This window comes from Macaca mulatta, chromosome 8 (genome assembly GCF_049350105.2).
Source record: "Macaca mulatta isolate MMU2019108-1 chromosome 8, T2T-MMU8v2.0, whole genome shotgun sequence".
In the NCBI taxonomy this organism is placed as follows: domain Eukaryota; kingdom Metazoa; phylum Chordata; class Mammalia; order Primates; family Cercopithecidae; genus Macaca; species Macaca mulatta.
In genome coordinates, this window is record NC_133413.1 from 21729091 (window position 1) to 21753628 (window position 24538).

Below are 24538 nucleotides of genomic sequence, written 5' to 3' on the forward strand. Positions count from 1 at the left end.
TGGGATGATACTAAATTATAGATTATTTTAAGGAGATCTGATCTCTTTACAATGTCAAGTTTTTCTTTGCAAATTATATCTTTCAATTTATTCAAATCTTCCTCGGGTAGCTGGAGAGGAGAGAAAAGAATATATAAAGAAGGTAGAATGGTAAGATCAAAGAGCTGTGAAAGAAATGCTCTGGGAACTCTGGACAGATCCTTTTTTTGGAGTCAAAGAAAGAGTAGACAACAGTGGGATGAGGCTTCTGGGAGGAGTCAGGTTAATGAAGACTTTTGAATGCCAAGCTAAAGAAAATGGATCTCATTCAAGCAAGTGAAAGGCTTTCTTCAGGAAGTTTCTTAAGAGCTGCAGTTTGGTTCTCAACCAGGAGTAATTTCATCCCTGAAGACATATCAACTTCTGGAGACATTTTGGTCAGCAGAGTGGGAGGTGTACCTGGTATTTGGTGGACATTGGCCAGGGGTGCTGCTAAACACCCTGTGAGGCACAGGAAAGCCCCACAACAAAGAACTATCCAGCCCCAAATGTCCATAGCGTGGAGGTGCATAGTCCCTCTACTAGAGAGACTGAAGGGCAAAGAGACTACCATCAAGGAAACAATTTAAGTGGCCAGTGCAGGTCCTGTGGGCTCTGACCATGCCCCCACGTCGGTCATTCCAGTTAGCATCTCCCCTCCCGGCATCTGTGGTGCAAAAGCAGAAAAGAGCCAGTGAAGCCCGGGAGGTCCTGAGTTGGCTCCCAAACTCACTTCCTGCAAAGGAATTCTTCCTTAGTGGTTTATAGACTTCCTGTTTATTCACATGCAAACAAACACACAGGAAAACCTCAGTCCCTCCATTCAGAACATGTTTTAAGGAATTCAGGCTGCACAGCTTTCTCCAAAAATGAAAGCTTCTTTGTGTAAATGCTCAGAATTCATAAGCAATTAAATGAGGGATGGCAGGAAAGAGGGAGGGTGGTAACAGGGGAGAAACCACATGGGGCTGACTTTAGAATGGCCATAATTCAAGTGAACATGGGTGGCTTTTCTGCTCGGGAGAGAAATAAACAGCATTTCCTCCCAAGGACTCACATCCCTGAAAACGTTGTTATCTCCCCACTCCTCAAAGCCGTCATGGCTCCTGGGCCTCTAATGCAACACTCGGCATCATGCATACAAATGGTAGGCACTCAATAAATGAAGTGAGTGACTACATAGTAAAGGAAAAATAAATACGTCACTGTTTTATTATAGAGAAAGTAATTTAACAATATGAGTTGATTACAACTAACATTTACTTTTACACTTAATATGGGCAAACCCACTGAGCAGATTCTCTCATTGACTCCTCCCAAGAGTGAGAAATGAGTCAATAAATGTTGCTTGTTGTTTTGATTAACTCATTGTTAAATTACTTTAAAATTGTCAGTGAAATAGGTGTCATCATTATACATACTGAAGGTGCGAAACCTGTTATTAGTTGACAATTTCCACCCTCTGTCTTATTTGATCCCAGCCTTGAAAGATAAGCATATAAGACCCCGTTTTGTAGCCATGAGAGTAGAGGTTCAGAGAATGAGACCTGCCTGAGGCCATATGTCGCTGTGCTGGGCCCAGAGCCCAGTGTTCCCTGTAAAATGCCATGATCTGCGTCAGTTATCAATTTATTGCCTCTCAGCTCCAAATTCACCCTTCATTGTTCTGGGTCAATGGAGCTGGCCCTGTGTTTCTCCTTTGCTAGCTGGCACAATGTGGACCCTTGTTAGCAGAGGATGTTGGAAGGATAATGCTGCCAGAAGGGGTTTCTCTCTTTCGGGTTCCAGAGCATTCTCTTCTCTGGGCTTTTGCAATACACAGTCTGTTCAATATCTGAGCCCAGCAGTGAGTGACCACAACCATCTCCTGCAGAGCACCCAGCTCCTGCAGGGCCTCGGCGCCTCCTCAGGAATCTTTGCAGTGAGTCGTGAGACCTATCACCTACCTGGGACAGTTCTCCCTGGCACCTTAGAGGGAAGATTTCCAGCAAGTTCTGCCACAATGGCATCTCTGCAGGTTGGTGTCTGAGCAGTGAGCCACGGCTGGGCTCTCAAAGAGTTCTGGGTCTCAGCCTTAGGGACAGCAACTGCTCTCTATAGCTGCAAATCCTGTATTCTTTGGGATTTTCTCTCCTTCGTACTGACCAGTTCCCCACGACTTCAGTATCTTGTTCCAATGAATAATTCTTTATAATAAACTCTCCACATTCAAATATCGGTATGGTTTTTGTCTCCTGGTTGGTCCCTGATTGATACCTGTTGCTTCCTTTCTGAGCATCTTATTGCAGAGATTAAGGCCTGAAAATGACCTGGCATCCCACAAACATGAACAAGAGATTCAAGAAGCTGGGACCTGAGGAAAAATTGCTTTTATCTTATCTTCTTAGTTTCTCATCTAGGTTTCACGGGATGCAGGATAAAAAGATCTACCACAACGCACTTTTTGGAAGTGGCACCTATGAAATACACCCATCTTTTTTCATGATCTAAAAACATTTCAGTCTTTTTAAAATTTCACACTTATGTTTCAACTATAACCCCACGTACAGTAGCCAGCATCCAATTCTCCATCCCATTGGATTGATTTTAATCAGTCTTAAAAGCTCAGTGTAATTCCTCCCCCAGGAATGAGTGGACTCAATTATCAGCTCTCAGGACAGTAAGGCCACCTCCCATGCACCCAGCAGCTCCATGTGTGTTAAGTCATTCAACTATCAAAGCTCTGGAACATCCAGGAGAAGTTTTACTGTCCTCCCCCTTAGGCAAGCAAACCTGACCCAGGAGGAGTTAATGGGTCTCACAAGGGCAAGTAATAAACAGCCAAAGTGTGTGCTAAGACTCAAATCCAGTCCTCTAAATTCATTGTTCTTTGAGCCATGGCTTCCTCCCCCACATCTCTCTGTTTCCTGGACAAAGGCTTTATCTTCTGCTAAAGAATTTCAAAGATCAGCAAACAGGAGTGTGCGGGAGGTTATTCTGAGGGGGCGACAGTGGGGAGTGTTCAGGACTCTTCTGGTACCTCATCTCTGCTGAGTAGACGCCATCTGATACACTGAACTGGCTCCAAGCCAGCCCCAGACAGAAAGGCAGGAACCGAAGGTAGGCGAGGGCTGATGTGGGGAAGGAGGGACAGTGGAAATGGTGTTGCACAATCAGACGGGGACTCGTGAGGTTGGCACTTCCCTAGCAGGGAGCCAAGTCTGCACAGAGGGAGAAGGGGGTGGGGTGGGGTAAACGGTGGTTCCGCCCATCCTGTTTGGACACTAGCTGTACGAGAGAGGTCACCCTATCTGAGGGTGCATGCCAGCAGCCTTCACATGGTGGCTTAGAGCTGGTACGCTAGGAGGGAAATAACCCCGCTGTGTCCCTATATAGATAGGGTGATGGAATGGCCTGCTTCACAACAGACTATCTCAGTGTACACCTGCTCTGGAGCCCTTAATTCCTGCTGATTCTTTCTAGCACTGTTTTTACTCTCAAAATTAAGTGATGTAGTCTCCCTAATAAGTCTACTACAGACAGCAGACACTGGAATGTGGGACTGGGGGCTGTGTAGTGATGCTGCCACCTCAAGTGTGGGTGTTTGAACTCCCTAAAGAAGCCCAGTTTGGGGAGAATGATTTGATGTTTTTTGAGTTACCTTCATTTTCTGGAAAATTTCTCTCCTCTTTTCACCACTGATTTAGCTGTGTCTCTGTGCACAAGCCCCTCCATCCAAGGTTTAGTAAAATCAAATTCATTTGGTAATTTTGGAGTCCTAAGATAGTTCTAAGGACACATTTATTTTAATAAAAAGAACACATAAATAACTCCTATTTTTAATTTCCTAACAAATTGTGGTGGCGTTGAGTAAAAGTTTGCATTAGTCCATTTTTGTGCTGCTGATAAAGACACACCCAAGAGTGGGCAATATACCAAAAAAAGAGGTTTCATGGACTCAGTTTCAGATGGCTGGGGAGGCCTCACCATCATGGCAGAAGGTGAAAGGCATGTCTCACATGGCAGCAGAGAAGAGTGAGAGTCAAGCTAAAGGGGTTTCCTCTTATAAAACCATCAGATCTCATGAGACTTACTCACTACCAGGAGAACAGTATGGGGGAAACTGCCCCCATGAGTCATTTCTCTCCCACTGGGTCCCTCCTACAACATGAGGGAATTATGGGAGCTACAATTCAAGGTGAGATTTGGGTGGGGACACAGCCAAACCGTATCACAGTCAAACTGAGTGTGTACCTAAGGGGAAGTAAGTACAGATATGAACATTTCCAAGTGGAATATGTGTGTCACCAGAGTACCCCTAAGCTTCAAGAGCTTATAACAACCCAAGATGACAACCATGGAGATGACAAAACAGTGGCTAGAATTTATTAGGCACATACTGTAGGCCAAGGACTGCTCTAAGAGTTTTATATTCACCATTCTACTTAACCTCAAAGTAGCCACATAAGGGAGATGTGAATGACAAATACTGTATTTAACTTAGTACCCAGTGATAATAGATACTAGCTTCTCCCTTTGGCACTTCTTCATTCTCCCACACATCACTGAAGACCTTCTCACCTTCTTCCACCCAACTCCCAGTTATTTCTGGAACCCTGGAAATCTCATGAGTACTTGTGTGGGGGGGGAGTGTAAATGTTTTTTAACTTTTTCAAGCTTTTCATTTTGAAATAATTTCAGACTTCCATAAAAATTGCAAAAGTATTACAAAGAATTCTAGCGTACTTTTACCAACTCCCCAAATGTTAACATTTTATATAACCACGGTACAATGATCACAATGAAATTAACACTGGTATAAATAACAGTGATAGAATCTACTAATGTCACTTTTTTGGGTTTAGGATCCAATCCATAATCATGTATTGTACTTTTTTGTCATTTCTCCTTGCTTGTCTTTAGTCTGAAACAGTTCCTCAATCTTTTTGGCTTCCATGATCCTGATACTTTTCAAGAGTACCGATCAGTTATGTTGCCCAAGGTTCCTCAGTTTGGTGTTGTCTGATGTTTCCTCATGATTTGTGTTCAGGCTTTCTATTTGGGTTAAGAATAGCACAGAAGAACTATTTTGTCCTTGTCAGGGCATCATATGAGACACACGATTTGTCCCTTTACAGGTGACAGTGACTTCCCCTTATTAAGGTTGTGTCTGCCAAGTTTCTCCATAGTAAATATTTTCCCTTTGGTGCTTAATACCTAGATCCTTTAAGAACATGCGAAGACCATGTTCTCATCATATCTTTGTCAATTAAGTTTAGCTTACACTGATGACTCTTGTCTGCAAAAAAAATCGCTATTTTGTTTCCCTAAAGGTGATGTTCTATTTTATTAGCCCTTTTGTAGTTACTCATCGGAATTCTACCCCAAGAAAAAGCCTTTTCTTTTCCGTCATTTATTTTATTTTTTGAGACCTAGTCTCTCTCTGTCACCCAGGCTGGAGTGCAGTGGTACGATATCCGCTCACTACTACTGATCTCCACCTCCTGGGTTCAAGTGATTCTCCTGCCTCAGCCTCCTAAGTAGCTGAGATTTCAGGCATGTGCCACCATGCCTGGCTAATTTTTGTATTTTTAGTAGAGATAGGGTTTCACCATGTTGGCCCAGCTGGTCTTGAAATCCTGACCTCAAGTGATCTGCCTGCCTCAACCTCCCAAATTGCTGGGATTATAGACATGAGCCACAGCGCCCAACCTCCCTTCATTTATTTACTTGTTTGTTTATTTGTATTGACATAGACTCAATAATTCTTATTTTATTCCATGAGTTCCAATCATCTCAGATGTGGTCATGGAATCAAAAACCCTTTTAAACTCTCTCCTGTAATCCCAGCTCTTTGGGAGGTTGAGGCGGGAGGATCAGTTGAGGCCAGAAGTTCAAGACTAGTCTGGCCAACATGGTGAAACCCCATCTCTGCAAAAAAAAACACAAAAATTAGCTGGGCGTGGTGGTGCGCACTGTAGTCCTAGTTACTCAAGAAGCTGAGGCAGGAGAATCTCTTGAACCCGGGAGGCGGCAGTTGCAGTGAGCAGAGATCATGCCACTGTACTCCATCCTGAGTGACAGAGTGAGACTCCGTCTCAAATAAATAAATAAATTAGCTCCAGTAAGACTCATGTTCTCTCTCTGTCACCCAGGCTGGAGCGCAGTGGTGCGAGGATCATAGCTTACTGCAGCCTGAAACTCCTGGGCTCAAGCAATCTTCCCATCTCAGCTTCTCTAGTAGCTGGGCATGCATCACCACCCCCGGCTACTATTCTCTTGAGGCCATCTCCTCCTGGAGGTCTGCGTCTGACAGCCACGTTTCCAAGAGGCCTTTGCCACCACTCCTGCCTTTGCCACTGCCTGAAAACGGCCTCTCTAACCCTTCATCCTATGGGATGCCCCTGCTGACTCTGCGTTCTGGTTTTCTGAAGGCCTGGGGTACAGGGCAGGAAGAGAGACATTGCCCCATTCTGTGTGGTCCTTTGGCTCACCTGGGCCTCAAGTGGCCTTGCCCACAGCCCGCAAGCGCATGTGTTTTCAAGTGACTTTATTTACCTCTAAGTTCTTTACCTTGTGCTGAGAATTTTAGGAGGCCTAAGAGAGAAGTACATGGTGAGTTTAGGGGCTTGGGAAGCGCCAGAGCCGCAGAAAGGACTCCAGAAGACAGTCATAGAAAATTGATCAACTATAGGGTGGGGGAAGTCTCCAAAATCAAATGTACCAAGAACCCGTCTATTGGAGAAACAGTTATTTAATCCATTTCTTCTATTAGAGTAACAGTAAGCATCCTTCATTCAGGAGCAGGTAATCCATTACTTCCACAAATAGCTTTTATAATCATGATATATCTTGATCTTGACGTAGTTTTGTAAAAAGAAGCAAAATTAAGGCTTTTTAAAAAATAGCTATTTTATGAATAAGAAAACAAAAGCCTTTAGGAGGTCCTACAGGCTCAAGTGAGTGTCTGTACCTGAAATTCAGGTGTTCTGATTCCCATTTCAGGTCTCTATTGATCACACTGACCGTCGTGTCACCTCCCTTCTCTCAGCTGGTTTCCTCTATGATACAAAGCTGGGCTGGGCCAGAATTTTGTTATCCCAAGAGGCATAGAGGTGACAAGAGGTATGAAAACAAAGCAGAGCTTTCATCCGTTGCTTTGATCTGTTTTTTGTTTTTATTAAATTTGTCATTAATAGCAACAATATTTTTTAATTTTCAACTAACTTAGAAGCAGATTATAAGATCATTATATTCCCTTGTCCAAGGGGACATGGAGAGAAGATACTGAGAAACACAGGAGTGGGTGGCCTTAAGTTCTTATTCAGCCTACTGGTCACTGATTCCAATTCCATTAACTTAGTGATGCCACCAGGAAGTTAATTTGCATATGTTGACCCACACGCTCAACAACTCACAAATGTTTGTTAGGTTTTGTTTTCTAAAATTGTATTTACCTACATATGTATGTACTTGTGCTGACATACCTCAAAAAGGGGAGTTAAATGTTTAAAGACAAAACCTGGTCCAGACATAGCTGCATGACTTGAATATTTTGAGATTCTTCCACTTGCAAATTCTAAAAGAAAACAGATACCATCCCTGGAAAAATGTCACTGTGACAACTCTAGAGTATCTATGATTTGTTTTTGGTAGAAGTGGAACATGGATTGCTAGAACGTGTTTCCAGGTTGGAGATTTAAGCAGAGCTCCCTGTACAGAAACAAATCCTGTGGTCTCAGCAAGGGAAATGAGATGAAGGGGCACACATTCTCCCTGCCAGCCCTTCCTCCTCCAACATCTCAGGGCCCCAGGGGGAATGTGAATGAGCTTTCATGTAGGTAAATGATTTAGAAACAATTCGAGGTTCTTTTGCATGTTTAGAGTGGAGAGAGGGAGTTGCGGGATAACTTTTGCTAAAAAATAGAGTGGTAAAGTAATAAATGAACTTGGCTGCAACCGAGCTCAGAGCTTGTCTCATTTCCTCATCTCCCGCTTGCATTGGAAGTAGCATAAAATCAAGTGTCTTTTGACTTTAATCATAAATGGTGATTGTCAACTGAATACAAATCAGGTAAAAATTTATTATAAATGGCTGTTATAACCACCTTTTTATTTTTATTTTTTTGAGATGGAGTTTCGCTCTTGTTGCCTAGACTGGAGTGCAATGGCGTGATCTCAGCTCACTGTAACCTCCGCCTCCTGGGTTCAAGCCATTCTTGTGCCTTAGCCTCCCAAGTAGCTGGTATTACAGGTGCATGCCACCATGCCCAGCTAATTTTTGTATTTTTAGTAGAGACAGGTTTTTACCATGTTGGCCAGGCTGGTCTCGAACTCCTGACCCGTGATCCGCCCACCTCAGCCTCCCAAAGTGCTGGGATTACAGGCGAAAGCGACCACGCCCAGCCCATAACTACCATTTCTGCAGGTTATTTACTGAGACAAGGAAATAGGTTCCTTTCACAGGGCCTTCTTTCTGGTGTTCAGAAAGTACTGTGGATGGAGGTCAGAAGATGGGGATTTGCATTCTGATTCTGCTACTCACTAGGTATGTGACCCAAGCAGGACGCTGAGCCTCCTGAAATGTCTGCGTCTTCATCTACAAAGTGGAGTGAATGATACCTGCCTAGTTCATATTGGATCAAATGAGGGGGTTTCTATATGTTGTAAGGTACCACATAAATTTAAGATGTTATTAGTATTATTTCCCATTAGAGGCTTCCACCTACATAACCTGTACAAAATTTCCATCTCTCTCAAGGCCAAAGGAGACTCTCTGGCTTAAAGTTTGTCTTTGACACTTGAGAAGACAGGAGGTTCCAGAATGTGCTATTCTTCCCAAGACTAAATGTGGCTCAAGCCCCCTCTGTAGAGATTGCCAGAAACAGAACTCTCACTCTTCGTCTGAACACAACTTGATGCATAATAGAACAGGCTATTACAACGCTATTTCTCTAATAGACCCAGTTGTGAGTTGTACCCAAGATTTGGGCTGCAGGTGTCTTGTCAGCTAGCTTTCTGTCTTGGGGCTTTGCAGAACAAGGCTGACTTGACTATAGACCAACATTCTAGGGACCATCAGCTTCAGAGTCAAAAGCCACTATTTTTTTTTTTTTTGAGACAGTCTCACTCTGTCACCCAGGCTGCAGTGCAGTGGCGTGATCTCAGCTCACTGCAAGCTCCGCCTCCCAGGTTCACACCATTCTCCTGCCTCGGCCTCTTGAGTAGCTGGGACTACAGTCCCCTGCCACCATGCCCAGTTTCTTTTTTTTTTTTTTTTTTTTTTTGTATTTTTTAGTAGAGACTGGGTTTCACCATGTTAGCCAGGATAGTCTCGATCTCCTGACCTCATGATCCACCTGCCTCAGCCTCCCAAAGTGTTGGGATTACAAGAGTGAGCCACCGCACCTGGCCAAAAGCCACCATATCTTTTCCATATCTAGGACTCTGAAGAAACAGACTCTGGTGGGAAAAAACCAAAGCAGACACTGCTTGCCAATGGCTTGGGATTTTTCTTGATTTGGGCTTACAACCTATATGGGGAGTTTGGCTCATACACTTTTATCAGGCCCTCTTTCACCTACAAGGATGTGTCTCTAGATTTCTTTGCCAAATGTAATCAAATTCCTTTACCAGGGCTCTCAGAGGAGAAATAGTCATATATTTTAGGAACATTTGGCCCAGGAATGTGAATTGTGAAATGATTTTTCAGAGAACTATCCAGAGATACCCTGTTTGGATAGAAAGCAAGCATTGTTTTGATTTTTTTTAGTGGAAAAGTGAATCTTACAAAATCAGTTCAATTCCCTATGCTTCCTCTAGTTCACTTTCCCTGTGTGTGGGGTAGAAGGACTAGGTACGTCCATGCTTCCTGATGGTCAAGAGAACACAGATTTTCCCCAGCGAATGCTTTTGTAAATGATCTTATCACAATCTCTCATTCAATCTTAGTTCATCGTAATTTATGTCTCTAACACCTTCAGGTACGCGCTCACGGTCTCTCTGGGCTTGAGGCTTCTTCTTGGAACTCTTCCCGCCATTCTATGATTTCGTTAGTCCAAACAAGACAAGGATTTTGAAAGAGGCCCTTGGACTTCTGCACATGCCCCCAAATTATGCAACATCTTCAACAGAGAGAAAATGAAGCCAGGAATGGCCAGCTACTTAGGGCAAAAGCAGTGGCAGGCAGTATCAAGACCCTGACCCGGGCTCTGACTTGGTTAGGTTTGGTACACGGCTGCAGCCTCTTTACCAGTCCGCCTGTCTCCTGCTGCCCCCTTCATCTACACCACATGGCCCTAGCCAATCATCTTCCTGGACGACCGCCTCTATATGCTCCCTTCCCTTCTACCAGTAGGATGGAAGCCAGCTTCCTCTGACCCATTAGAGGCTCTGAGGGTCCTGCAACCCAGACCCAGCCACCTCTTCCTCCTTCGCTTTCTTTTCTGCTCAACCTGACACTTCTGTCCTGGTGGCTTTTCACCCTGCCATTCCTCCCCCTTCTCTGTCCATGGCCTGAATGTCCTTAGCATACCTGTGCTTTCCTCAACATGCCTGCTCCTCTCTTTCCCAAAACGCGTTCCTAAGCTTCTTTGCCCGGCTGAAACCCAATCCCTTCTAAGGAGTACAGCCCAAACTCTGACTTCCACAGCACTTTCCTGTGCCCACTTCTTCCCTTTAACTGTTTCAGAAACATTCGCTCTTTGTCACTTCAATCAATCTCCTGCAATTGTAAACTTTGATAACGCTAGGAGCTGAATGCTTCCGCCTCCCACTCGCCAAGTCTGTATATTGACGCTTTAGCACCCAAGGGGATGATATTTGGAGATGAGGCCTCTGGGAGGTGATTAGGATTAAATGAGGTCAGGAGGATGAGACCCTGGTCTGATGGACTTAGTGCCCATAGAAGAAGGGATACCAGAGAGCTTTCTCTCTCCCTTTCTCCAGCAGCCTGCACTAAAGAAAGCCCACAGGAGTAGGTGGAGGGGTAGCAGCCATCTGCAGACCAGAAAGGGGACCCTTGCCAGAATCCAGCCATGCTGGCACCTTGCTCTCAGCCTTCCAGCCTCCACAATGTAGGCCATCCAGTCTACAGGTTTTTATTTGGTTTTGTTTTGAAGACAGTCTCGTTCTGTCACCCAGGCTGGAGTGCAGCGGCGCGATCTCGGCTCACTGCAACCTCCACCTCCCAGGTTCAAGTAATTCTCCTGCCTCAGCCTCCTGAGTAGCTGGGATTACAGGCATGCGCCACCATGCCCGGCTAATCTTTTTGTATTTTTAGTAGAGAATGGGTTTCCCCATGTTGGCCAGGCTGGTCTAGAACTCCTGACCTCGTGATCTGCCTGCCTCGGCCTCCCAAAGTACTAGGATTACAGGTGTGAGCCACTGTGCCCAGCCTCTTTTGTTTTTTTTTAAAAAAAATAAGCTCTGGCAAGCTTTTTAAGAGAAAAATTTGGTGTGGTCTACCTTTCACCAGTCTGTTCTGGCACATTACTGATGATGCTATGATCACCCTGATCAATGGTGGCCAGTATGCCTACTCTGTAGTATTTTCCACATGCTGTGCCCAATTGGATGTTATTGCCACCATAGTGATGGACAAGTTTTGGCCAACATCATGTTGTTCTCTATTTTGGATTTCCTTGAAGTTGGGCAATTGTTAGCAGGCACAGCCAGTTTCACTTTGACTCATCTGATCATCTCTGGAATCTGCTTATACCCCCAGCACAGATTTTCCACTTTTCATGTGTTAGAGTCTAGAGTTGATGCATTCCAGTGAGTTTTTCTACAAAGCAAACATTAAACACAGACCTGAAGGCCTCTTTTGCCACCACCTCAAAACTATGTCCACGGTAAAGGGAATTTGAGGAGATATAAAATTAAAAACAAAAACGAAATAACTGGATCTAGCTTTCTGAACCTGAACCCATTAATAAAACCTCCCCAAGTCATTGAGAGGGCCTCTGGGGTCCCTTGGGGCCCTCCAAATGCCAGTGGTCATGCTGTCACCCCAGCAGGCTCGCATCTGCCCACCCCGGCCGAGACTCACCTCTCCACGTGAATCCCAGCCTACGGTATTTTGTTACTGCAGCCTGAGCTGACTAAAGCAGATAATATTACAAGTCTTTTGCTAAGTAACTTCTTCTCTTGTTTTACTTTCTAATTCCCAACAGGATAGTGCCCTCTCCTGGACAGCAAGTCGTACCCACCTTAGCATCCTTCCTGGGAACTGACACTCAAATAGGGATTCATCTCATTCAATCCAGTTCAGCATTTCAGAACAACTGAGGAAAGGCCTGTCTACATTTGTGAGAAAGTATGTTTCTGAATAGAATTCAAAAGATCTAGTTTTATATTTTTAAAATTGTATTCTAACTAAAATCATTTTCTAAACATATCATTTGAGACAACTCCTTTTGAGTCTTTAAGGTATAAATAGAAATTGTTGACTTAGTTGGATTTTAATGGGTTTTTCTTACTCTTGACAATACTTACGAGGGCTTTTCATGCCTCTGAAGTATTCTGAATCTCCAACCTGCCAGCGTGTTTACATTACTTCTTCCTAGTGTTGAATCAAGTTTAGCCTAAAGCTACCTCCTTACATATTTTATGATCAGCCTAAAGGTGTCTCTGCACATCGTGAATTATAACCTAAATGGAGGTATAAACAGACTGTAGCCTACTTTGTGCCAATCACTGAGTTTTGGCCAATCAAACGTGGCCATCTATTCAAAGTGTTCAAATAGGGCAAACTCCAAGCTGTAACCAATCCACCTGCTTGTTCCTCACTTCTGTTCTCGGTAAGTCACTTTCCTTTTTCTCTCCAAAAATCTTCTTCCACCAGGTGGCTGCGCCGGAGTCACTGAGTCTATTCTGGTTCCGGAGGCTGCCCGATTCGCGAATCGTTCTTTGCTCAATTAAAACTCTTTTAAATTTAATACGGCTGTTTTTCTTTTAACAACAGCAAGAACCACCCTTCCTTTATAATCAATCACAAATCAATTCATCCTTCATGTGATCCACTGTGATTTCTCAGGAAACTAAAACAGAATTAGTGAGGTTTAACAATATGTGTATTTTACAAAACAAGTGTTCTTCTCCAATCAGTTCACATCTGCAAAAGCTTTATCTTTTCTTAGCACGCTTACTACAACGTGGGAAAGAAAAACACCCCAAAAAAGTTGAGGGCTGGTTTCCCATTCCTCCCCTCCATCTGAGATGGGATGTTGACTCTGTCTCTGAAATTTATAGCAACGCAGCTCTAATAGCAGATAAGGAAAGACCTGGCTTCTTAGGAACTCACTGTATCTCCACTTAGAAATGTAGGTGGCCCAGAGATCACAGCAGTGATGAAAATAAGGGTGTGAGATTGTTAGACAGGATACCTAACTCAGTGGGGCTGCTGTGTCCTCATTGGGAAAAAGAATCACAATGCATTTCCTGTCCTCTAGGTGGATGTTAGTTCGTTATCTACAGGAAGCACTCAGCAAAGCTTCTTAGATTATTGAAGCAGCAGCTGAAGAAGTCTCATAACTATACTCTGAACAGCACAGTCTATTAAGCCTGAGGCCTTCTGCCTGGTTGGGAGAACTCTTCCATTTCTCCTGCTTGATGACAGTGGCTGCTCCCTCCAGCAATTCTTTCCTGCCTCATCCTCTCCAACAGAGGCTCCCTACTACCCACAGACTGGTCTCAGGTGTGTTTGCGCCATAGACTGGCCCCACGTGTGTTTATGCCCACAATCCTTGTTCAAAAACATTCCACGGTACCTGAAGCATCCACACTATTAATTCCAAACATCTTCAAAATGGTATTCAAAGCCCTTCACAATTTCACTGCTTCTAAATGTTCCAGCCTACTCTCTCATTACAACTTCCCAAGTTATGTGATTCATAACCACCGTGGGTCTGGATCGACCCTAGTGTCTCCTACCTTTGCTCAAGCTATTTTCCTTCCACACGGCCTCATTTTTTTACCAATTTGGCCAGTGCTGTGTTGAGCCATGTTGGAGTCCAGGAAAAAGGAAGGATGCACACCCCCACATGCACTTCTTATATTTGGAATCAAGTGTATTCATCTGTTCTCACACCGCTAATAAAGACATACCTGAGACTGGGTAATTTATAAAGGAAAGAGGATTAACAGACTCATAGTTCCACACAGTTTGGGAGGCCTCACAAATTATGGCGGAAGGCAAATGAGGAGCAAAGCCACATCTTACACGGTGGCAGGCAAGTGAGAACTTATGCAGGAGAACTCTCATTTATAAAACTACCAGATCTCACAAGACTTATTCACTACCATGAGAACAGTATGGGAGAAACCACCCTGATGTTTCAATTATCTCCACCTGGCCTTACCCTTGACATGTGGGGATTATTACGATTCAAAGTGAAATTTGGGTGGGGACACAGCCAAACCATATCAAGTGTAAAAGCTAATAAAAGCTCTACAGTTTTTAAAAATGACTATATATAAAGCTCTAGGTTGCCCAATCTGCTCACAGGTGCTGACAACCCTTATAAAGGCTCCTGGTAGGGAACTAGGAACCAAGGGCTGATTAAAAAGAACAATTCCCTTGTACGAGAATTGTTTCAAAACATCCTGGACTTATTGAAATAATGGATGTTCTATTTACTCATGGGGTATTTTGCATTTATTTTGATTTTAAAATATTTCATTAACATGTTATTAATCTTGATTACTGAGGATTTTTTAGCACTCCTGGACATGCGGTAGCCCGCTCAAGTGTCCCATTCATTTTACCCTAATCCCCACCTTCAATCTGGTAAAAGTCTGTGAGATCCCCATTTCAATTCCATTTCCTCGAATGAGCTTTACCAGAGCTCCTCAAATGAACTAGATCTCTCCCTATCTTCTACTTTCACAGCACACTGCTTGGGTCTCAGTCTTGGTCTTAACTACTCTGCCCTTTAACAGGTAATTTATGTAGGTCTTACTCTCTTACCAGCTTGAAGCTCCTGTAAAGCAGAATTCACACCTTTTCTTTTCTTCTCTTCTCTTTTTTTGAGATAGAGTCTTGCTCTGTCACCCAGGCTGGAGTGCAGTGACACAATCTCAGCTCACTGCAACCTCCACCTCCCGGGTTCAAATGATTCTCATGCCTCAGCCTCCCAAGTAGATGGGATTACAGGTGAGTATCACCACGCCCAGCTAATTTTTGAATTTTTAGTAGAGACAGGGATTCACCATGTTGTCCAGGCTGGTCTCAAACTCCTGGCCTCATGTGACCCGCCTGTCTCGACCTCCCAATGTGCTGGGATTACAGGAATGAGCCACCGCGCCCAGCCCCACATTTTTCATTTCTATATTCCTTGCTGTATTTAACACAGTGCTCTGCACATGTAATTTTTCAATGACAAATCTTGGCTTGATTAAATGACAACTCTAAGCCCCTTTCCTGGAATCTCACTCAGATGTTATTTACTGTAAAGCAGGACTTAATATAAGTTATTCTATTGCGACTGTGGAGAACTTCACTCCTGAAGCTCTAAGGATACGAGTTTCATCATACAGAGGCCAAGGCATAGTCCACTGAAACCTCCCTGATGATTTCCTAATCTCCTTCAGTGTCTCTTACAAATGGGCCTCCTCGCATTTTCCCTGATTAGATCAATGTGGGTTTCTCCCACAGTGAGGGCTGCCTAAATTCTTTACTCTCCCTGCTGTAGGACTAGAACTAGACATTGGGTCAAATGCTCTGAATGTTTTTCATATTTATGTGTATACTTGACTGTTTTCCATCAATCTACCTCTCACTCTCCAGGCAAAGCTTCTCGAATGGGGGAGGCTGTTGCTCCCCCAGATTGCTGGGGAAGAAAGGGAGTTCCTGATCTTTCTTATAGGCTCGCTGAACTTCTGGTCTGGAGATTCACTATACTTCAGAAATGGCTCTGGAGAAGAGAATTCAGGATCCTCACGATCCAATGGCCTCTGATGATAAAAGCCTTTGGGTCTACCGACATTTTTCCTAAGTAATCAAAGACATGTCTGCATGCATTTCCTGGCATACTTTTCCATACTCAAAGCAAGTTGCTATGTGTTAGTATTAAAGCAACTCCTAACAGTAAAAACGAATTTCTGCACGAAGAGAATGAATCAGCAGCTGAGAAAGTCAACGTGAAGAGGCCTCAGTAATATCTCTACCTCCTTGAAGGTTAAATATTCCTAAGACTCTAGGAGGAAAGAGGAGAGAACGTGGGCCCTGTTCTCTCCTCCAGGATGTAAGGTTTTTCCAGGCTACTTTGAGAAGTCTCAATTACTCCAGGCTATAGAAGAATAAAATCGGAGTTGAGTTCCCTGAAATCAAGGACACCGCCTTATCTAAGGGTGCTGGGAGCCCACGAACTTGCTGGGGACAGTTTGAAGGATCCTCTTAAGTTCTGAAACCAGGTTGCTGCTGCCTGCTACAGACCACCCACAGCCAATGTCCTTGTCTGAGTGACACAGCTTCCCAGTGACCACCGCCGATCCAGCCACCAAGTATGCAGCCCAACCTATGGAGCTGAGCCCAGAAGTGGCTCAAGAAAAACAAGCCACAACCCAGAACTGAAACACAACAGCATTTTCCCTGAACACCACACTTGCTCTATTCAACCTCCGCCGTGGCCAATTCAATAGATTCACAGAAAATATCGCCAGGATGCCTTGGTTCTCAACACCAAGTTTGGAAAGCTGGGTTTACACGCCCCAGCTGAGCAAGCCCGATCGGTGATTTTGTTGGGCTCATTCCTCGCTTGGCCTCTTCAAGCAGAGATAGGCCCTGCAAGAAGTCTCTCTAGGAATTGTTTTCTCAATATTCGCAAATCCACTTTTCCTATATCCTATCAGTGGGCATGGAGTGAGAGTGATACTGGCATGTGGAATTTCACAAGGCAGGATGTGCCAGCTTCAAGGCTACTGAGCTTTAGGTATACACTTGCTATGGTTTGGATTTGTGTCCCCACCTAAATCTCATGTAGAATTGTAATCCCCAAAGTTGGAAGAGGGGTCTGGTGGGAGATGATTGGATCATGGGGGCAGATTTCCCCTTTCCTGTTCTCATGATAGTGAGTGAGTTCTCATGAGATCTGGTTGTTTAAAAGTGTGTAGCACCTCCCCCTTCTCTCTTTTCCTCCTTCTCTGCCGTGTAAGACATGCCTGCGTCACCTTCACCTTCCACCATGATTGTAAGTTTCCTGAGGCCTCCCCAGCCATGCTTCCTGTATAGCCTACAATAGAGTGAGCCAATTCAACCTCTTTTCTTTATAAATTACCCAGTCTCAGGCATTTCTTTATAACAGTGCAAGAATGGACTAATACAACAACCCTGAAACATACGTGCCAGCCAGTATTCGCCCTGTCCTGTTCTCGACATGGTGACCTACCAGTATCACTCTTTCCAAGCCCATTTCCACTGCTCCTTCATGTTCTTCTTTGCCTTTTGAGTAAACAAGTCAAATCTATCCATTCATATCCCCATGTATTCACTTGCTTATCCAACATTTTCTGAGCACCTTCTGTGTCCAAGCCACTGGCCAGGTGCTGTGGGGGCTGGGGATGCTCAGAGATGACTCTCAGAGCAGCAGAGAGCCCTGCTAACTCATCTCCCTCCCCATCTGCTTCCTGCATTACCAGCATTTTGGAAGCTCAGACCTCCCCATACCCTTAGCCCTAGCCACCATTACCCGGAAGAACCAAAATCAAATTCTTCAATAGGGAAAGATTTAGAGATCTTGTCCTCATAGAAAAGGTAAAAGCAATGTTCCTGAAATCAACAGTATGGTGTTTCAATTAGAAAAATAAAAGTTCAGGTTAGTCAAATATTGCTGGGTACCAGGAAATCTGTGCAGGCAGAGAAATTGTCTGTCGGGCCTGTGCCAAGATAATCTTCTGTCCAATCTTCTGGGAGGTCAGGGCGGGCCAATGCACTGACTCACCAGGGAGGGCTTTCTAAGAAAGAAGTCTGGCCAGGAATCTTCTAGTGGGAAATATGCTGTTTTTCTTGTGCCTGGTCTCCCTGACTCCCTCCTATACCTGTTGAATGAGGGAGTTCATCCACATGGTGTTTGAGAGCTCAAGTTGTCCAGCATTGTAGTAAACATCAGGCAAATAGCAGTAAACAGAGCCTCCCTGTCCCAGCTGGGAGGAGACCAGACATTGAAGAGCCACAGACACATAGAAAAACAAAAACAAGCACCGGGTGCATTGGCTCATGCCTGTAATCCCAGCACTTTAGGGGGCCAAGGTGGGCGAATCACCTGAGGTCAGGAGTTCGAAACCAGCCTGACCAACATGGTGAAACCCCAACTTTACTAAAACTATAAAAACTAGCCGGGCGTGGTGGCGGGAGCCTGTAATCCCAGCTACTCGAGAGGCTGAGGCAGGAGAATCTCTTGAGCCTGGGAGGCAGAGGTTGCAGTGAGCTGAGATCGCACCATTGCACTCCAGCCTGGGCGACAACAACAAAACTCTGTCTCAAAAAAACAAATAAACAACAACAACAAAAAGAAAAACAAGCAAACAAAAGCAGGGCTGCCCATAACCTCTGGAAAGAAAGAACTCTCGTGGTCAGTAATCTCCTCTTGGGCATGAGCGTGAAAATAAGGACTCTTGAATTTGCTCGCCACATCAGAGGCAGCATTATAGGGGGGCTTTTACATGTGTATGTCATCCAGCCTCAGGGCAGCCCCTTGATGATAGATTGTGTTACCCTCATTTTCTCCAGGGGAAAACTGAGGCTCAGAGGTCGTCTTGCCTACAGTGACTATTGGCAGGACTGAGGTTGGTACCCAGGTCGGTCTGACTCCTCCTTGTAGGTTTTCCCAGAAATCAAAGCCTCACGTGACCCCCTCCTCTAAGGCATGGCAGAACCCAGCTGTCTGTTCAGGCAACGGGAAGGAGAGGGTGGCCCACCTGGTGGATTTCAGGGGTGCTGCCACCTGGAAAGTGTCCCTCAAGAGCTCACCAGCAGTGCCTGGAACTCAGACCAAAATCACTCTCTTGGGTGTTTAAATTGTAAATATGTTTACCTGTATTCAGTCTCCTCCTGTTTATTGTTTGCTTCTCCTCAGTCCACAAAGCATTCAACACTCACCATTCTAAAAATAATAAAACTGGGCTGGGTGCGGTGGCTCACGCCTGTAATCCCAGGACTTTGGGAGGCTGAGGCAGGTGGATCCCCTAAGGTCCGGAGTTCGAGACCAGCCTGTCCAACATAAAGAAACCCTGTCTCACTAAAAATACAAAATTAGCAGGGCATGGTGGCGCATGCCTGTAATCCCAGCTACTCAGGAGGCTGAGGCAAGATAATTGCTTGAACCCGGAAGGCAGAGGTTGCGGTGAGTCAAGGTGGCACCATTGCATTCCAGCCTGGACAACAAGAGTGAAACTTTGTTTCAAAATAAATAAATAAATAAATAAATAATAAAAATCATAATAATAATACTGGCTAGGCATGATGGCTTATGCCTATAATCTCAGAACTTTGGGAGGCTGAGGCAGGAGGATTGCTTGAGCCCAGGAGTTCAAGACCAGCCTGAACAACATAGCAAGATCCCATCTCTACAGAAAGTAAATAAATAAATAAATAAATTAGCTGGGCGTGGTTTTACTATAGTCCCAGCTACTGGGGAGGCTGAGGTGGAAAGATCGCCTGAGTCCAGGAGTTCGAGGCAGCCGTGAGCTATGGTTGCACCACTGCTCTCCAACCTGGGCAACAGAGCAAGACCTTGTCTCTTAAATAATAATAACAATAATAAAACTGAAAACGTTTCACACCTCTGCCTGCCCCTCTATTTATAACCTTATCTTTGATGTTCCAGCTCTTTGAAAAAGTGGGATCACAGCACCACTGCATTTTCTTATCCCCCTATAACAAGTTCTGGAGTTGCTAAAACAATGTATTCCTAAGGTGACTAGTAGGTGACTCCTACTTGTCACCTGTAATGGTATCTTTCAGTCTTCTGCTTACATGACCTTTCTGTGGCATTCAGTATCTACAGGTCACCACTTCCTTGAACAGTCTTCTTTCCCACCTTCTGACAAACTCATTTGTTCTGATTTATGGCACTCCGATGATACTCTCCTTTGCCTGCATGGTAGATTGATCTCCAATTTGCAATCTATCCCTTCTTCCGTTCCTCCCTCTTTACCTCCCTCTCAGCCAAAGATCTCTCTTTAGAAACCATCACCGAAGGTAGAGGTACCAATCTCTATGCTTTGACACCTCCTTCTGCTCCTCACTCTCCACATTCATTTTTACAAAGTTTTTTTTTTTGTTTGTTTTTGTTTTTTTTTTTTTTTTGAGACAGAGTCTCACTCTGTCACCCACGCTGGAGTACAGTGGCATGATCTCGGCTCACTGCAACCTCCACCTCCAGGGTTCAAGCGATTCTCATGCCTCAGCCTCCCAAGTAGCTGGGACTATAGGAACCCGCCACTATGCTTGGCTAATTTTTGTGTTTTTAGTAGAGACGGGATTTCCCCATGTGAGTCAGGCTGGTCTCAAACTCCTGACCTCAAGTGATTCACCCATCTCAGCCTCCCAAACTGTTGGCGTGAGCCACTAAGCTCAGCCACGAAGTCTTACAAATTCTGCGTTTTTAAATTCATCCTGCCGCCCGCATTATCTCTGCTCATACCCGCTTTTAGGTCACTTTTAAGGAGAAGGCTCCTAGCTGGTTTTCATGCTGACAGTATTTCCCCAACCTCCACATGGCTGTCAAAGAGATCTTTTAGAAAAACAAATACAGCAAATACAGCCACGTTAAGACATAAATGCAGGTCTGTCTGACTTCTCCTTACTTACTGTAAGTTCAGGTCTGAATGCCCCCTGGCTGGTGTGTAAGCCTCTTTTTACAGGAATCCGACTGTGCTTTGCCAGACCTGCCTACAGCTGCCACTGCCATTATCTGCCCTGAGTACACCTGCCACTCCTCCCTGTCTTTACTGCTCAACTCCCATTTAGTAGAAGCTACTCTTGTCTATGCTTCAAGGTCTAGCTCAAATGTCACCTCCTCTGACCAAGTTTCTCTCTTCTACCCTTACTCCCTTCCCCCAAGAATGGCAGAAGGCTGGGTAGGTCGCTTTGTGCCCCCACCTCACTTGAGTCCTCCCACTTCCCAAAGCCCCTCTATTATATGGAGGTGCTGGGCAGGCAGAGCCAGGTTTTATCCGACTTTGTTTTTCTGGTAGAGTAACTGAAACATCGTAGGTGCATAATGAATGATCATGATGACCATGGAAATAAATGAATGAGTGAGTGAGCTACTGAGTTACAATCATTCTTTCAAGGACTTTCAGGAAGGAGGGAGGAAGAGAGACAGGGATGCGGATAGAAGATAGTTTACTGGGTCACCAGCCAGAGTTCAATGAAGGACCAAGTCAGTTTCATTGGACAGAAGCAGGCTGGTGGCTTAGAACCAGAGAGCTGCCTTGAGAACCCCAGGAGAGGGGAGAAGCCCTGGTGAACAGAACACAGATGAGACAGAGCGAGGGGTGCATCGGGCTCTGGGTGGCCTGTGCATTCCAAACTGAAAGGGGGCAGAACATTGACCAGAATACACCACTTCACAATTTTTCCTTGAGCCTTTTTGTAGAGTAACAGTTTTCCACGCTTGTAGAAAACTCCCTATACTTAGAAAGCTAGATGCCTCTGAGGAGTCAGATTTCAGTAGTGTGATAAGGGCTCCGCCTGGTGGATCTACATAAAATGAGAAAAGAATCTTTTATTATTATTATTATTATTAATTATTTTGAGACAGGATCTCACTCTATCATCCAGACTGGAGTACAGTGGTGCAATCAGCCTTAACCTCCCAGGCTCAAGCGATCCTCCCACCTCAGCCTCCCAAGTAGATGGAACTACAGGCACATACCACCACACCTGGCTAATTTTTAAAATATTTTGTAGAGACAGGGTCTCACTACATTGCCCAGGGTGGTCTCAAACTCCTAGGCTAAAGCAATCCTCCAGTCTTGGTCTCTCAAAGTGCTCAGACTACAGACATGAGCCACCGTGCCTGGCCTAAGAATCTTTCCTATTTCTCTTCCTCTTATCCAGTTATTGAATTTTCTCTATTTTTGTGGCTGTGTTAGTTTTCTCTCACTACCGTAACAAATTATGACAAACACAGTAGCCGAAGGCAACACACAATTATGATCTTACTCTTCTGTAGATTAGAAGTCCAAAACCAGTCTTACTGGGCTGAAATCGCGGGGCTGGCAGGTGTTCCTTCTGAAAGCGAGGGCTCTGGGGAGAGCTCCTTTCCTTGCCTTTCCAGCTCCCAGAGGCCACTGCATGCCTTGGCTCATGGCTCCTCCCTTCACCTGCAAAGCCAGCAAAACGGCAAATCTTCCTGGCCCTTCTCCAGCTGTCGTGTTGTCCCCTGACCGCGACCTCAGCTGGGGAAGCTTCTCTTCTTTGAAGGATTCGTTTGATTAGATTGGACTTGCAGGAACACCTCAAGATCATCTTCTTATCTCAAGATCCTTAACCTGAATCACAACTGCAAACCCCTTTTGCCATATAGGGATCATATTCACAGGTTCTGAGGATTGGGTTGGGGACATTTTTGTTGAACCATCATTCCACTATCACTGATTGCCACATTCCAAGTGCCAGAGTAAATAATGAAGAGTATGTTCCCTCCCTCATGGAGCTCTCACTCTATCAAGGGAAATGGACTTGGAAACAGCCTTGGCATCATGCACCTTATATAAGGCAGAGACACCGTGGGAACACTGAGGGGGAAACGCTATCTATATTAGTTCTCTCACTGCTATAAAGAAATATCTGAGGCTGGGCCCAGTGGCTCACACCTGTAATCCCAGCACTTTGGGAGGTTGAGGCAGGTGGATCACTTGAGGTCGGGAGTTCGAGACCAGCCTAGCCAACATGGTGAAACCCCATCTCTACTTAAAATACAAAAATTATCCGGATGTGGTGGCACACCTCTGTAATCCCAGCTACTCAGGAGGCTGAGGCAGGAGAATCGCTTGAACCTGGGAGGCAGAGGTTGCAGTGAGCCGAGATCACGTCACTGCACTCCAGCCTGAGCAACAGACACTCTGTCTCAAAAAGAAAAAAAAGAAAAAGGAAAAAGAAATATCCGAGACTGGGTAATTTATAAGAAAAGAGGTTTAATTGGCTCATGGTTCTGCAGGCTGGACAGAAAGCATAGTGGCTTCTGCCTTTAAGGAGACCTCAGGAAACACAGTCACGGCAGAAGGCAAAGGGGAAGCAGGCACATCTCACATATCCAGAGCAGGGTGAAAGGTCTCGCGAGAACCCACTCACTATGGTGATGAAGGACGATGATGCTAACCACTCCCATGATCCAACCACCTCCCTCCAGGACCCACCTCCAACATGGGGGATTACAAATGAACATGAGATTTGGGTGGGAACACAGAGCCAAACCATATCACTAGCTCTGCCTGGAGACCTCAGAGACAGGTTCCCAGTGGGGAGGCTTCCTCAGCCCGGAGATGAATTAAGAACAACATTGACGGGATGCTGCTGTGGCTTCAATGTCCCCCGCCAAACTCACGTTGAAACCTCATCCCCAATGTGGCAGTATTGAAAAGTAGGGTCCTTGAAGAGGTGATGGGATCACAAAAGCTGTGCCATCAGGAGTAGATTAATCCATTCATAGACTAATGGGTTAATGGATCAGTGGGGTATAAAGAGAAACTAAGACCTGAGCGAGCATATTAGCACACTCAGTCCCTCCCCGTGTGACACCCTACACCACCTCAGGACACTGTCTAGTCCCCACCAGCAAGAAGCCTCTCACCAAATGAGGCCCCTTGGATTTCTCAACCTCCAGAGCGGTAAGAAATAAATTCTTATAAATCACCCACTTGCAGGCATTCTGCTATAAGCAGCAGAAAACAAACTAATACGCATGCCTTATCTACAACTGGAGCCTACTCCACCCACTCTGTATAGACTGTTTTACTACTTGGCTTCCAGGAGGGAGGGAACAGTATGAAAAGAACACAGATGCATAACTACATATAGAAATGGTTCTCGGCCGGGCACGGTGGCTCAAGCCTGTAATCCCAGCACTTTGGGAGGCCGAGACAGGCGGATCACGAGGTCAGGAGATCGAGACCACCCTGGCTAACATGGTGAAACCCCGTCTCTACTAAAAATACAAAAAACTAGCCGGGCGAGGTGGCAGGCGCCTGTAGTCCCAGCTACTCGGGAGGCTGAGGCAGGAGAATGCCGTAAACCCGGGAGGTGGAGCCTGCAGTGAGCTGAGATCCGGCCACTGCACTCCAGCCTGGGCGACTGAGCGAGACTCCGTCTCAAAAAAAAAAGAAAGAAAGAAATGGTTCCCAAGGGGCCTGGGAGCTGTGTCAAGTGTAGCTTTAAATGTTTCTAAATGACTTTTATCCTCAGAAAACTTGGTTCAAATGCAATCTTACCTGGATATGCAACAAGTCAAACAAATGAAAATAATGATTACACTGGGGCTTCACTGACTGGGTGTGAAGGAAGCTTTGGCTGCTGGAAGTGTGGAGGATCCCAGAG

General features: G+C 45.0%; 1 pseudogene; it reads right to left on the bottom strand.

The window, feature by feature from the left end:
- Nucleotides 1–11459: 11459 nt before the first annotated feature.
- Nucleotides 11460–17637, bottom strand: LOC106999696 (large ribosomal subunit protein eL30-like; annotated as a pseudogene).
- Between the last annotated feature and the right edge of the window lie 6901 nt (nucleotides 17638–24538).